The following is an 11821-nucleotide window of genomic DNA, read 5'->3' as shown; positions in this document are numbered from 1 at the left end:
AATAAGTTTTTAGCAAATTGTACTGTGATTAAATGTGCCCAAAATAAACTACTTGGGGTCAGATGCCAGAAGTTTGAACCAACACTGGCTACTGAGTCATATTCAACTGCACTGCCTTCTTGCTCTCCCTCTTCCCTGAAGATAATCTGGCTGTGGAGGCCACAACTGGTGTAAAAGATGTGGGCTTGGACCTTGGAGAAGGTAAGAAAATTGTTCTTTAACACAAAGCAGAGGATAGTTCAGTCTTCTTGCCCATGGAATCAGGAGCGTGAGAACGACATAGCATGGGTTCCTCTCAGTCTTCTGAGGCAAAGTATTTCATACAGTGATTGAGATGCATGTAAAGATCAAGATAAGCAAAAAATACTCAGAGCAACAGCTCTAAAACTTTGTATAAGTGCCTGTAAAATTCAATCCTTGATTTCCTGAAAAAGGAACCATTGATGTTGAAAATTGGAAACACATAGGAGCTGATGTAAAATGAGCCCATAAAGGGGGGATACAATCCTTGTCAATTATTCTGCAATTGGGACTGCAGTAATGCTTGGATCCAGAGAATCATAAGGATCCACAAAACACATCTTGGCAAGAGGTGAGGCAGGATGAGTGGCTACCACTCCTTATATTTGCCCAGGGAAAACACTGGACTAAGGAGGGTCAAGGCTCCTTCATGGGGAAGAATTTAAACAGGCCCATCTTCTAATACAGGAACAACTACAAATAAAGCATACAGAACTTTCAGCTAGTGCCTGGAATTCCCCTAATTTTTGCAATTCATGAAAGGGTAAAGAATACATTTCAACTGTTCTATGGCCTCAGAGGTATAAATGCTACTGTGAAAACAATGGGGGTCCTCTAGCCAGAGCTTCCTGTTCCTACTGTGATTTGTCAAGGGCATTACATTCCTATACGTGGCTTCAAATACTGCTTTTTCTCCATTCCTTTACATCCCAACAATAAGGAACATTTTGCATTTTTCTCATACTTTACACAATCTACAGTCAGTGATCCAATATCATTGGAGAGTTTTCAATGTACAGTAACAATCAAAAGCGAAGTCAAACTCCAACAATGCTTAATGTCTGACATGTGAAGCTCACCATCCTCTTGGCTCTAATATTGTGCAGCTCCACTTCTCCAGCTACTTCTTCAACCCCAGAACACACAACTTGTCTTGTAGGCTCAATCCAGTTTCACTCCACAACTGCCGCCATCCTTGGCAATTGCTAATCCCACAGCCATAGCATCTCTGTTATACTGGGGTCTCCACAGGAAGAGACTTTCCCAAGTCTCAATTTCTTTGGTCCTGGGGTTTACACTTCAATTGAGACTACACTTTCACCAATGCTCTCCTAACTTCTCATGACACCTAGCCTCATCTGCTTCCATGATTCCTTCATTCCTTCAAAACTACTACCACATGGGAGACTCTGACATAAGTTCATCTGCCAACATAAGATGCAACCTTGACACATTCTGGACCCCAGCTTCTGTGTGCTGACCCTGAAGAAATACCCCAAGATGATTTCAGCTCAGTGATGTTGGTCTTCTATTAACCACAATGGATTCTCATCCACAGCTAATCAACATTGATTATCCCAATAAAGAAGAGGTTCTGGTCTCTTGTTAATTGGTGCTGAGTGTTCAGCCCAAATTGACAAGAAACCAGGGGTTCCTAATTCAAAATACCACATCAATGCCCCTGATAAAGTCTTTAAGGGACTCTCAAACTTGCTTCTAAAAGTTCACAAGGCAGGTCTTCATCATTATCTTCCAAGTTCACACAACAGCTCAGTGAACACTCAGCGACTTTCTCCATCCTAAAATCCAAACACTTCCACAATCTGCTGTGGAGGAGGGACACAAAAGTAAACAAACAAACAAAAAAAACATGATCAGGTCTGTTACAGCAATATCCCATGATCTTGGTATCAATTTCTGTGCCAGTTTAGATTGTGTTGCTGTGAAAAAAACATGACCAAAAGCAACTTGATGCAGTCAGGACAAGAACTCAAGGCAGGAAGTGACGCAGAAACCATGAAAGTATGCTGATAGCCCACTTGCTCACAAGAGCTTAGCTCAGTGTGCCTTCTCATATAACCCAGGACTACCTTCCCAGAGTAAAACCACCCACAGTTAGCTGGGCATTCTCCTATCAGCCACACATCGAGAGAAGTGTCTCACAGACTTGTCCACAGTCCAGTTCGGTGGGAACAGTTCCTCAGCTGAGATACCTTCCTCCCAGACATGTCCCAGCTTGTGTCAAGTTGAAAGTAACTAACCAACATGGATAAAGAATGAGCATCCAGGAGGAAGAGGAAGAAGAGAGCATTCAAAAGAGCAAAGCACATGTAATGAATGCTTACCATGTGTTATATATGGACCAGAAGACAGGCATACAAACAAAGGGCAACTAACACTTAGAAACAAACCAAAAGAAGATGAGCAGACTTGGTGATAACCTCACTTTAAAAGGCTGTACATCTTGATTACTGTATGAGGCAGGAGTTGTTTTTGAGATAGGGTTTCACTGTATAGCATTGGCTAGCCTAGAACACACTTTGTAGACCAGGCTGGCCTTGAATTTACAGAGATCCACCTCCTCAGCTCTGGGGTTAAAGACACGCACCACCGTTCCAAGCTGTATTAGTCAACTGTACTGTTGCTGTGGCCAGTATCTGAGGAAAACAAGTTTAGAAAGAAAGGCTTATTTCAGCTCACATTTTCAGAGGTAACAGTCCACCATGACAGGTGTGTGTGTGTGTGTGTGTGTGTGTGTGTGTGTGTGTGTGTGTGTGTGTGTGTGTGTCAGTGTAGAGCACCTAACATCAAAGAAGCCAGGAACGGAGAAATGAAAGAGCAACCACATGCATGGGTAATGTCCAAATGCCCTTGTTGAGGGGGACATGCCTGGCAGGGCACACAAAACAGAAAGTAAATGTGCAAAACAAAAAAAATACTGACACTCTACCTCAAGTTATTGCCACTCACAGTATAATGAAAAGTTTTAGCAATTCTAAAAAGAAGATCATTTGAAAGGCTTCAGCTAGTTTTGCATTGAAATTGCATGACGGTAGAAACCCTCTTCTCAATCACACTATATTTTCATAATCATTTATAATGAACAACCCTTTGTTTTCTATTTTGAGACTATCAGTATTTTATCAGACTAAGTTTTGGTCATATATTCAAGATTCATAAAGTTAATGGGAAGCAAGCCCCTGGTAACCACTGCCAGCCCAAAAGGCAGAACAATACTAACATTTTGTCCATTGGCCTGAAATCTAGATATATGGGGTACCCATGTCAGTGCTACACTCCACCTCTTAGTCTCAGACTAGCAAGCTAATTTGCTGTGGTTGAGTTAATGACAGGAATAAGAAAGCTGTTTCAATGAAGTTATTTTACAGTGTCAATGACTGAGACGTAGCTATTGGTCCATTCTGTTCTGAAAGAAGATCCAGCCACAGTAATTCTATATTTAGGCAAAAATAAGAAAATAATCTTACATTTTGGATACTAACTTGTGCCCCTGCTTCTTTGAGAGATACTCTCCCTGGGCATTCTGACCATAGCACCCCAATATCCTTCCTAGCTTGCTTTATCCCCCCCCTCAAGTTCTACTCATGGGTACACATATGCTTCTGTCAGGTGTGAAGCCAGAGAGACCAGGGCCTCAAAAAATCTGTTCTTACACTATTTTTGCTTTTCTGTATCTCACCCTGGTGGTATGGTCTACGGTTGCCATGGCAATACTATCTAGCAACAATGCTGGGCAGCCTTCCAGGAACTGAGGTTAGGGAAGCAATGGGGTAAAATACATCTGTCAGAGGTAATAAGGAATTCTCTGTGTAAATGTTTCTGTGAGATGGCTTACCACCTGCATGGATCCTAAAGCAATGGGCATGGTATGGGGATGGAAAGATGGGACAGGGGGTATCAGCCTGAGGCTGTCTTGTCACATATCATGATCTCTATTGCTCTGTTGTATGTGTCAGAATAAGGCCAAGACTTTATCCAAATGGATGTGTGATGCTCTTACCCAGATTCTGAGTTGAAGACTGGTGTTGTACTGAGTTAAGGAAGCCTTTGTCTAAGATTTAAAATTCTCAAATTTATATTTAAAAACACTTCCTCATATTTTGATTCCTTGCCATCTCTAATAAATAAGTTCCTTTTCCTGAGTTCACCATGTCTGTTAATGCTATCCCTGTTTTAATAAGCAATTTAGCATTCAAGGTGAGCTTCAGATCCCATCTTTAAACTGAGTCAAAAAAATCCTATCAGGTCTGGGATGATGATTCAAGGGTAACATGTTTGCTCCACAAGTATGAGGACCTGAGTTTGGATTCCTCAGCAATCACAAAATATCTGCATATGGTAATACACACACAGACACACACAAACACACACACACCCCACCACCTAAGTTCCATGGGACATCTGAAACCATAGAACTTAGGTGGGCAGAGACAAGTGATTCCCCAAAGCTCATTGGCTAGCCATTCTAGGCAGTCAGAAAGTTCTAGGTTTAGTGAGAGATCCTGTCTCAAAAAGTAAGCTGGAGAAGGATGGAGAAAGATATTGACCTCTGGCCCCAGCACTCACATGTTCACAATGGCATGCACACCCACCAGCACATGTAGACTATTATTCTCTCCGGTGCCAACTAAGGGCATATTTCTGTTCTTTTAGACAAAAGGTGCTCAATCTGTAGGCCATGAGCCTTTGGGGAATAGAATGACCCTTTCACAGGAATCACATACCAGATATCCTGAATATCAGATATTTATATTATAATTAATACCAGTAACAAAATTACAGTTATGAAGTAGCAATGAAATAATTTTATGGTTGGGGTCATCGCAACATGAGGAGCTGTGTTCAAAGGCCACAGCATTAGGAAGATTGCGAACCACTGATTCAGACCAAGAATGTCTCCATCCGTGAAGGTGAAGCAGTAACGCTGGCAGGCTGCTGGTACACAGCACGTGGTGACACAAAACAGCTCACTGCATGGTTGCTCAGAAGCAGAGGCCCTCACCGGAAGAGCGGAGACAAGAGACAGCCTGCAAAGGCACTCCTCCACTGAAGACTTCCTCCAAAATGCCCTTCCCTCCACCTAGTTTCCATCAGTTCCCAAATGTCATCAAATTATCTAACCATCAGAGGATTAATCACTGATTAGGTTAGATGCCTCATGATCCAGTCATCTGTGGAGATGACCTCACAGATGGACTATCTAAAGCACACCTTTCTGACCCCCCTAGGTATCTTTCAATACAGTCAAGTTGATGATCAAAATTAACCCTAACAGAGTACCATGCAGTTGATCAATACCACCACCAAGTGTAGTGGGTTGTTTTCTTATTCATTACTCTTTGGCTCTTTTGGAGACCTGTCACCCAGTTCCCAAATAAATCACACAGAGGCTTAGTCTTCTTTATAAACGCCCAGCCTTGTCACCATCTCTGAGGAGTGGAAGGGAAGGGTGGGATTGGGAGATGAGAGGGGATGGGAGGAGGGGAGGACGAGGGAACTGGGATTGGTATATAAAATAAGATTGTTTTAATTTAAATTAAAAAATAAGTTTAAAAACGTGGCCTTATCATGACTTATATCTAGCCAGCTTTTCTTAAATTATCCCATCTACCATTTGCCTCTAGGCTTTTACCATTCTCTGTTTCTGTGCACCTTTCTTTACTTCTTGCTCTGTGGTTTTCTGTGTAGATATGTGGCTGTCCCCTGATGTCCTCCTCTTCCTTTTCTTACTTCTTCTTGATTTTTTCTCTCTTCTTCTCCTTCTATTTATTCTCTCTGCCTACCAGCCCTGCCTATCTTTTCTCCTGCCTTGCTATTGGTTATTCAGCTCTTTATTAGACCAATCAGGTGATTTAGACAGGCAAAGTAGCACAGCTTCCAAGAGTTAAACAAATGCAACATAAAAGAATGCAACACATCTTTGCATCATTAAACAAATGTTCCACAGTATAAACAAATGTAACATATCTTAAAATAATATTCTATAACAACTAAAATCTCTCAGTATCCAGATATTCATGATAACATAGTCTTTCTTTCCCTGGGTATATCAGAGCCCATAGTGAGATATGAGGTTATGGAAGACCTTAGGAACATGGAATTATACTCTAGGATGACAACGGCAGAGACTGAAAGTGAGCCATCAGTATACTACTGTTTTTTCAAGAACACCAGAGAGCCACCTGGCAACAGATTACTTATTATATGGAAACTCTGCCTCATAAGGAGCAGCCACTTGTGTTCTTCAGAGTATAAATGGTTCTCCCCTATCTGTAATTTCCTGCCCATACAGTTGTCCTTGGACCTGCATTATGCCTTAGTCCCTCTCATTGTGTCCCATACAACATTGCCTCTAAGCAAGAAAATTATCTAACAGCAAGGGAGGCACAGCAGTGGGGCCATACTAGTGCCACCTACAAGTCTCTCAGTAGTGGCTGCACTGGCCAAGTGCCAGAACCAATCAGTTGAAAATACTGAACAATGATATAAAATTAAATACATGCACAATGTACCACACAATCAGAATCCAGACACAGCATTTGGGAATTTACCTTCCTGAAAATACATCTCGTTCCATTTTGAGTTGAATATATGGCACAGAATGGTCATCTGAACTATGGAAAAAGAATAGAGTATGATTGCAATCTTTTACTCCATCCCACAGTTTTTATCTAAAAGCTCCAAACACAATTCTTCTTCCAGGATGCCTAGGTTCCTCTCAAATTTGACCTTCCACCTGGATTTCCTTCTAGACCTTTCTGGCCTGTCTTTCCTGGCTCTCCCTCTCAGCTTCTCTCCATCTCTCCCAGACACACATCACCACCTCAGCCCATTTGTCCATCTTGTTACTAGGATCATCCCCCTTAAATAGCTCATAAGTTACAACAGTTATCTTTCTTCATATGTAAATATGGTGAACTGAAGTAAATGTTAGGAACATCCCACCAAGCTGTATCTTGTCAGTGAGATAGCAGCCTCTGCTTGTAAGACCACAGTGAGGCTGGAGATGGTTGTGATCCAGCAGGTGTTCCCAGACCCAAAGGAGTGAGCTTGGCTACTTACTAGGTTTTTTTTTAATGTAAGCAGAATACAGCTCAAGTACCATAACTGTTTTTCTAATCCACTCCAAGTGCAGTTTTCAGAGGTATGGAATCATTTTGCTTGTGTCAAAGTTGTGATCTGGCTATAATTTAAAAATTGTCAGTGAAATTCTACCTCCCGCTGGTTACCACGTGTCAAGTAGGTGTCTGTCCCTACACACTGTGCTACAACACCTAATTTACATTTGTCTGGACCATCAGAATGGAAAGCAACCATTCTGTTTCAGAAAACCAAGACCAAACTCCAAACTATGCAACCACACTGTCTATGCTACAAATTAACTCAAAAGTCTGTGTGCAGAAGTAAGTCTATTTCTTCCTTGAAGCCTCACTCTTGGTTTGCTTTTCTCCAATCACTTTGCATTATCCATGTGATGAATAGTGAGGATACTGTTGCATGATATGTTGTTTGTGTTCTAACAAATAAAGTTTGCTCGGAGTCAAGAGGGTGGAGCCAGCCACTAACTGACCACCGAGGTTTAGAGGACTGTAGAGAGAGACAGGAAGTGGTAAGATGAGGAAAAGATGGGATCTCAAACTTTTTGGAGGAAGGCATGGAAGAAGTAGGAAGGAACCGTGGCTGTTCCTCTGCTTCTCTGATCTTTCAGGAATTTACCCCAGTTTGAGACTCCTGTTTTCCATCAGAAGATTAATTAGATTTACGCTTCGGGATACTCTCAAGGATTACAAGTTTCCTACAAAGCAAACAGTCCTTTAACCATGCAATAGAAACTTTCTAAGAGCCATGCAAGTATAGGGGGGGAGGGGTGGGGAGGTTTGGAAGGCATGGTGTCACCCTTAGCAATACATATTTGCACATGTAATTGAATTGACTTCTCAGAGTGGAGAGTCACAGCTGTTATTCAATAAACAGCCCTTGATTACCAAAAGAGAGGTGTGATCCGAGCAAATCATAAATGGCCTGGGTCTCTTGCTTGCTGTCCTATTTAGGGTTACTATTGCTGGGATGAAACACCATGACCAAAAGCAATGTGGGAAGAAAAGGGTTTATTTGACTTACATTTCCTTATCACTGTTTAATATCAAAGGAAGTCAGGGCAGAAACTCAAACAGGGCAGGAACCTGGAGGCAGGAGCAGATGCAGAGGTCATAGAGGGGAGCTGCTTACTGGTTTTCTCCACAAGGCTTGCTCAGCCTGCTTTCTTATAGAACCCAGGACCACCTGCCCAGGGATGGCACCATTCACAATGGGCTGGGCCCTCCCACATCAATCACTAATTAAGAAAATGCTCTACAGGTTGGCCTATAGTCATAATACTCTTAATGGAGGCATTTTCTCAGTTGAGGGTCCCTCCTCTCAGATGACTTTAGCCTGTGTCAAGTTGACATAAAACTACATAAAACTGTCCAGGGCACTGTGTCTGTCAGCTTTGGCTTTGTTTCTGAATTGTGAGAAGAGAAAGCAGCTACGATAAAAAAAACCACACATCTTTGTATCACTAAACAATCCTTACAACTATGGGGCACAGGTCCCACAGGCACAAGTCTCCTCTAACTAGATATGACACAGGGACAAGCATTATCCCACTCACATGAGAACCGCTGTGGCAGCCAGAGTAGAGTGAAGGGAGGCCAGAGGTCATATATCCAATGAAAGAATGCTGAACAGGCAGCCCTAACAAAATGGATTTGTGAGAGGGGGAGTGATTTTCTTTAGAAACATCAGGGTCACAGTGTCATTCCTACAGAAGAGGCAAGAGTGCCTACTCCAAAGGAGGGGTGTCATATAGGCCCAGAAGTGATGACCACAGAGAAACCCAGGCACACTGGCAAACTTCTGATGTTAATGCAGAAAACAGTAGCAGGGAAGGCAAATAAAGCTCCACAAACCACGTGGGAGAGATGAGCCTTTTCCTTTGAAAGCCCCCTCCCCCAAAAAATTAGGAAGAATTTTCAGGAGGCTGAAGAGAAAATTAATAAACCATAGAAGATAAGGGAGGTATGGCTCAGGGTGTTCCCCCCCAAGCAAGCACTTTAACTTTTTTTCCTAGGGTGCATTTAAATGCTGCTAAACCAGGCATCAAACATGACATCAAATGAGAGACAACTATATATCCATGTTCTCTAGAAACATGTTACATGACGCTTGAGGCAGTTTCTACCTGCTGGCCTTTGTTCTGTCTGCTTTAGAAAGTGGGTTGCTAGTCCCTCCGTAGAAACTTATTCAATCATGCTTTATGGATTGTTGGTGCCCAGCGGAAGGGACCTCCGAAAGAAAGTGGTGTCTGTGTGAGGGGTTCCAGTGTGATGCCAGAAAAGAAAATGGGTTTCCTCAAATCAAGTCAGTGTTCTACGGCAATGGATAACCAATTCTTTAAAATAGTCCTCAAAATACTTGATGAGAGCTGTCACATCTGCTTGCACGCCTCTCCTGAGCTGAACACCTCACACATCTGCTCTTCGGGGAAGGTTGTTTTCTCTCTGCATCACTGGTGGCTTTTTAGACTGCCCTGTTACTCTCTCGATCCCTTTCCCTGTACATCTCCCTCTCACCCCTGCCCTCCCTATATGAGAATGACCCCCATAGACTCTTGGGTTTAGGCACTGGATCCCCATTCCGTGCTGTTAATTTGAAACCTAGAGGAGGTGGAGAAAGTACATCCCTGTGGCAGACTTGGAGGTTTTGTAGCATGGTCCCACTTCCTATTCTCCTGCGCTGTTTCCTGTGTGGGGGTGAAGCATGATCACTCCACTTCCTGATTGCCAGTCCGGCCTCATACTCCTGCTTCCATGCCTTCCTCAGCATGATGGACCACATACCCTCCAGAACCTAAAATTGTAAGCCAAAACTAAACCCTTTTCTCCGCTGAGTTGCTTTTTGTCCAGGAAGTCTATCAGAGCTACAGAAAAGCAACTAATACAGAGCCCAAGTCAAAACTCACAAATCTTGACTCAGATGTCTGTAAATGTTTTGTCTATAATTAATTTATATGTAATTGTTCATGTTTTACCTATAATTAATTTTATATATAATTGTCTATATTTTACATATATCTATAATTGTCTAGAATTAATTTTACATTGCTCTCAAGTTCTTTTCCAGTTCATACTAAGAAAAAAATAAACTTTCCTAATAAGTTCTTTTTTTCTGACTGAAAATGTACACTGTAGTGCTACAGCTATTTCAGGACACTAATTACATATAGTTGGTTAATAGAAAAATGAGTTATGTTTTTTGTTCCTCTGACTTCCCATGTTGGTAAAAAGAAATCTCTAATTCTAATTGATGGGCATGTCGTCGAAGAGGTGATATCTACATCCTCACGAATGGATTGGCATTGCTGTCCAGAGAGTGTACTAGGACCACAGATTTCAGCTCCTCTCTTGCCTTTCTGCCTTCTGCCATAGATTTCGCATCATGAAAGCCCTACTCAGATGTCAGCACTATGCTATTAGACTCCCAGCCTTTAAAACTATGAACCAGCCAGGTGATGGTGGCACCTGCCTTTAATGTCAGCACTCAGGAGGCAGAGGCAAGTGGATCTCTGTTAGTTCGAGGCCAGCCTGGTCTACAAAGCTATACAGAGAAACCCTGTCTCAAAGAAACAAATAAACAAAAACAAAACTATGAACCAAATAAATGTCTCAGTCCATAACATTTGGACTAATAAGACTCCAGTATAAGTGGAAGTTGTGTTATTTATACATGATTTCTACTTGGGAGCAGAGACAGTGCCAAAACCAACAGGAATGGAAACGAACATTGACTGAACAAATGATCAGAGAGACTTTCAGACTACCCTTCAAGGATATTAAAAATGAACATCTACTAAGTCATTTTCTTTAAAAATGAATGTCTGAGGGTAGGTATGGTACCACCTGTTTGTAATCCTACACCTTGGGAGGTAGAGGCAGGATGATCCAGATATCAAAAACACCCTCAGCTACAGTGAGTTTAAGAGCAGCCTGGGCTACGTGAGACTGTGTCTCCAACAAACTGTCTTTGTCAAGATGTCCCATCCCATCTGATTGCTGACAGTGGATGTCGACCTCCTGATGTGAGAACTGTGTTGAAAACTAGGTTTGCTTTTCTTCCTCAGTTGTAGTCCTAGTAGCCTACTTGCTGTCCTCCACCAGCATCCCAGGCCTTGTCTGGTCCACAGTCTTTCTCTATTTTCTCTGTGGAAGAGGCGGAGGTCTGCTTACACTATTTACCCTGTACAGGATGGGGGCAGAGAAACCCAGGTCCACCTTTTGGGCACCCCCCTCACCTATCGTGCCCTCTGCTCTGACAGAGCAAACGGGGCATTCGAAGGACTTTCATTTCATCATGTACTCCACTCCCACGGCCTGGCTTTTCTGACAGCTCTCTGTACAGATTCCCACCATTGGCACTTGATCTGTAAAGACAAACATTTGAAAACCTGAAGTCCCCTCTGTGTCTCAGAAGAACCTGGTCTTCATGGTTATCATCTCTATAATTCCAAGGACTGTCCCATTAGAGTCTCAGAATTGAAAAGGGTTCCCATTGATCTTGGGCATTCTCACTTCAGCTGAAGTAATAATTACCAGTGACTTGGACAATGGGGCTCTGAACAGTGGGGAGCTTGGGGGTGTGGGGAATCAAGTTACTTCAGTCTAATTATTTTAAATTGCATTGTTTCACTTGTTGACCAGAACTGGGCATGTAAGTTGGATCTATACAAAAGTCTAAGTGA

The 11821-nt window shown here is 42.4% G+C and overlaps 1 long non-coding RNA gene across 1 annotated transcript in view; it reads right to left on the bottom strand.

The window, feature by feature from the left end:
* Nucleotides 1-236: 236 nt before the first annotated feature.
* LOC110340383 overlaps nucleotides 237-11821 on the bottom strand; it is a 26075-nt gene continuing 14490 nt past the window's right edge. The window contains exon 3 of the long non-coding RNA XR_002382177.2: nucleotides 237-714. This is a non-coding gene — a long non-coding RNA (uncharacterized LOC110340383). The remainder of the gene's footprint in view (nucleotides 715-11821) is intronic.

Source organism: Mesocricetus auratus, unplaced genomic scaffold, assembly GCF_017639785.1.
Source record: "Mesocricetus auratus isolate SY011 unplaced genomic scaffold, BCM_Maur_2.0 Super-Scaffold_100010, whole genome shotgun sequence".
In the NCBI taxonomy this organism is placed as follows: Eukaryota; Metazoa; Chordata; class Mammalia; order Rodentia; family Cricetidae; genus Mesocricetus; species Mesocricetus auratus.
Note: the sequence above shows the minus strand (reverse complement) of the source record. Positions and strands in the feature narration are given on the sequence as shown.